We start from the raw sequence: 4,544 nt of genomic DNA, 5'->3' as shown, positions 1-4,544 counted from the left end.
TACTCCGACTTACCTTTTTACTTTGGGCAATACCTATTCATCAGGTGGACCTCAGCTCCAGGCCAGCGCCACCCCAGGTCTCCATCTGCACTGCAGGGGGAGAGCGGTAGACCTGGACTAGAAGGAGCATACTTACTCCAAAACCAGCTCTGACCATTTAACCGGCATGCTCCAGCCAGCTCTAACTGGGCTAATGTGGGCTCAAGCACTTGATGGGCAATCAAAAAGTGCTTGTCCCTGTCCGTTCTCCATTCTGCCTTCCGTGGTGAGCGTTCCATCATCAGCAGGCTCCGTAGCTGAGCAGCTTGAGGGTGTGGGGCTGTAATAGTATGTGCCCACCAGGGTGGACACCTCCTTGCCTGCTCCCAGGGCACTACAAGTTACCTGGCACAAAGCCCACCCTGCACCAAGCCTGAGGATGAATCCCTCAGAAGGAAAAAAATAAACATTCTTTTGAAAAGTAACCGACTGCCCTGGCCGGTGTTGCTCACTGGTCAGAGCATCAGCCTGCACACCTAAGGGTCTGGGGTTCAATTCCCGGTCAAGGGCATGTATCCGGGTTGCAGGTTTGATCTCCATCCCCTCAGGTTGCCTGCGGGAAGCAACCAAACAATGTGTTTTTTCTCACATAAATGTTTCTTTCTCTCCCCATCTCTCCCTCCCTTCCACTCTCTAAAAATCAATTAAAAAAAATCCTTGGGTGAGGATTAAAAAAAGAAACGCATCATACTACTTTGCAACAGTATTCACCTGGGAAGCACAAATCCTATTGGGTTAGAAAAAGTTGGTTGGGGGTTTGGTTTTTTGCTACCCGTAAACCCTCCGTGTAAGAACACGCAAGGTGAATAGGAGTATTGCGAAGAGTCAGTTTATTGTAGAACTGAATTTGGAGGGCTGGTACCGAAACCCTTTCCACCTTTGTCACCTGCCTGCAATGAGGCTGTCCTGCCAGCAGGGCACAGCACTGCCTTGGATTTGGGCTAGTCTTGAACGGGTTTAGGAGAGCAGTATGTTTCTCAATCCGCTTGTTTTTCGAAAATCATAGTGTCTATTACAACTGCTGATAAATATAAGCATTAGCCCATTCCTAATTACTGTGATTTTTTTTTATTGATTTCAGAGAGGAAGAGAGAGGGACAGAGAGATAGAAACATTGATGAGTGAGAAACATTGATCGGCTGCCTCCTGCACACCCATAACTGGGGATTGAATCCACAATCCAGGCATGTGCCCTGACCAGGAATAGAACCGGTGACCTCTTGGTGCATGGGTCGACGCTCAACTATTGAACAACACTGCCCGGCCTAATTACTGTGATTGTAAAAGCCAACACTCGATTATTTACACAGACACTGAGATATTTAAAAGGATGTATTTACTACAGACAGTGGCTTAAGTTTTCTTCCAGAATATCCAATGGAAGTGCAGTGATTAGAAGGTATGAAAATATGAAAACCACATATTTTAATCTAATGAAGTATGTGACTAGTAAATATTTTCATTTGTGAAACAGGTTTCAAGCTAGTGATCCATCAGAGCTTTAGTATTTGTTTTGAGGGATGGAAGCAATATGGCTTTTGCAATAGTTCCATGGCCTTTAAAAAAAAAAAAAAAAACTACAGGTGCCCTAGCCAGTTTGTCTCAGTGGATAGAGCATTGGCCTTCGGACTGAAGGGTTCCAGGGTTAGGATCCCCTCAACGGCACGTATCTCAGTTGCAGGCTCCTCCCTGGCCGGGCCCTGGTCGGACTCAAGCAGGAGGCAACCAATCCATGTGTTTCTCTCACACAGATGTTTCTCTCTGTCTTTCCCTCTCTCTTCCACTCTCCCCAAAAAGCAATGGAAAAATATCCTCGGGCAAGGATTAACAAAACAAACAACAGCAACAAAAAATAAAAAACTAGAGGTTTTGATTTTTTTAATTTATTGATTGATTTTAGAGAGAGAGGAAGGGAGAAAGAGAGAAACATCGATTTTTGCTGTTCCACCTATTTATGCATTCACTGGTCAATTCCTGTATATGCAACCTCAGCACACAGGGATTTTTGGGTTTAGAATGATTTGAGGCAGAACAGGAGGAAATGTGGCCCGTTGTAACTGCACACACTGTCCCCCAGAGGAGCCGGAAGGTGAGCCCTGAATGGGAAGCTGGAGCAACCGAGTCCCACAAACACGCTGGCTGAGCCTAAGGGCTCATTTCACCTTTCTGTGTCTGTTTGCTTGTCTCCAACACAAGGAGTTGGGCTATGAAAATTCTAAAGCCCTCTAAGATTTAGAGTTTTTACCTCTATTTCATACTCCTTGTTTTAAAAAAAAGTGTGTGTGTGTGTGTGTGTGTGTGTGTGTGTGTGTGTGTGTGTGTTCCCTTGGGGCCAAGAGATAAGGCTGAATCAGGTAGATGGGGAGGAGAGGGAGATGAAGTAAACAGGAAATCTTAACAGCTAATCTGCCACATTAAGTGATCTCTCCTGGCATATACTGTTCCACTTATGATTGGACTCCAGCCCAGTGTCTCTGGCCACTTCTCGCACAGCTCTCCTCCTGCTCCCAAACTTGAGTGCTCAGCTATATCAAGCTGCTGAGTTGTAACTTTGCCCCTCAGCCATCTGGAAGGGCTATTTTTACACAAGTTGTAGCCACGTCTCTCTACTTCGAAGCATCAGATGGCTACCCAGAAGCTTGAGGAACAAGGCCATCCTTCTAATTATGTTGATGACTAAACCCCTTTGAACAGGTGGGAGAGTAGAAATGCCTTGAATTTGTATTTTGTCACTCCTGGCTTAATGAGAAGTCACTTACCCAGCAATCTAAACTATCTGGACTACAGCCGAGAGCAGAAAACATGCCAAAAAATAACCCTCCCGGCCATGATGTCACCTGTCCATTCACGAAGGGCTGGGGTCTTCTTGCAAAACGCCATGACTCCCATTTCCGAGACAGTTCTAACAAGTAGGGTGATCTGGTTTCAGGCTTTTAGGAAATTGGAAGCAGAATAACTAGAGGCAAGATACCTAGAGGTAGGTATCCTGAAAATAAATTTTTTTTTCCACAGAGAGAAAACAAAGAAAAAATAGAAAAAGCAGATAAAGTAAGTCAAAAATACACTAGATAGGGATGATGGACACACAATTGTGTAGTAAATCACAGTAGTTTCTGCGACTATCAAATACAAATTGATATACATAATCATGGCCCTAATTCACCTAGGGAGGTGATCCATTGTCTTCAGAGATGGATTGTCATGACTCATTGTTTTAAGAGTTCAGATACTGGAGTCTAGATGTCTCGATTCAAATCCTGGCTCAGCTACTTACTGTGTGACCTTAGGCAAATCATTTCATTTCTCTGTGCTTCAATTTTATCATTTGGAAAATGGAGATAATAATAGTACTTACCTTGTACAATGGTTGTGAGGATCAAATAAATGACTGTGTGTGAAACCTTTAGAATAGTGTCTATACATCATATTATTCAGTACATCTTTAAAAGGCAGGGCAAAATACATTTTCAAACAACAGTATTAAAAATACCAAGAGAAAAACTGAAGGCATTTCAAGGAATAAAACTTACTTTCGCAGGATATCCCCTGCCTAGATTGAGAAGAGTGGCCAACGTTGGTGCTCTCTTTTGTGTGTGCAAAGTTTTATGGTTTTATTAACACAAATACAATGTGTACACGGTCTGTACTCATTTCTTCGCTGAGCAGCCTGGCAGTTGGGGCTGGTGACCTGATGGCCAGCTGGGCTGCCCTTTCCACCATGGCAGATGCGGGGAGCAATCTGAGCATGGTGGGGTCAGCAGCACTTCGAGCTCCCTGACGCTGTGGACCAAGAACTTCCGAAGGCCACTGGGCAGCAAGTGCTCTGTGTCCTTGATGCTCCCATAACCAGCACTGGGCATCCAGATCTGGCCCCCGCTTCCTCTGCGCACCCTGTTGTCAATGTCTCTGAGTTCCCGCCAGTCCTGCTGAATTTTGACCTACCGGTCTGTCTGGCGCCGGATGACCTTCTTGGTCCTCTTTTTCACAATCTTAGGTTGCGCGAGGGGTCTGAGGGCAGCCATGGTGCCAAGTAGGAGACTCCTGCCACCTCCGCAGGCAGCACCGAGGAAGAGTTGTGCTCTTTTGTTATACTAAAAATAAATAAATAAATAAATAAATAAAAGCATGTAGAGTTTATATACATATATGTTTTAATCCTCACCTGAGGATATTTTTCCATTGATTTTTTTTTTAGAGAGAGTGGAAGGGAGAGGGAGAGACAGAGAGAAACACTGATGTGAGAGAGACACATCGATTGGTTACCTCCCGCATGCCCCGACCAGAGCCAGGAGCCTGCAACCGAGGTACATGCCCTTGACCAGAATCAAACCCAGGACCCTTCGGTCCACAGGCTGACACTCTATCCACTGAGCCAAACTGGCTAGGGCTAGCGATCATATTTTCAATTATTTAAAAATAAATCGTTTGAAGTAGTATGTTTTATAAGATATGGTAGGAAAAGACTGTCTCCACAAATGGGCTTCATTAAGTCTCTTTTATAAAGA

Source organism: Eptesicus fuscus, chromosome 16 (genome assembly GCF_027574615.1).
Source record: "Eptesicus fuscus isolate TK198812 chromosome 16, DD_ASM_mEF_20220401, whole genome shotgun sequence".
NCBI lineage: Eukaryota > Metazoa > Chordata > Mammalia > Chiroptera > Vespertilionidae > Eptesicus > Eptesicus fuscus.
Note: the sequence above shows the minus strand (reverse complement) of the source record.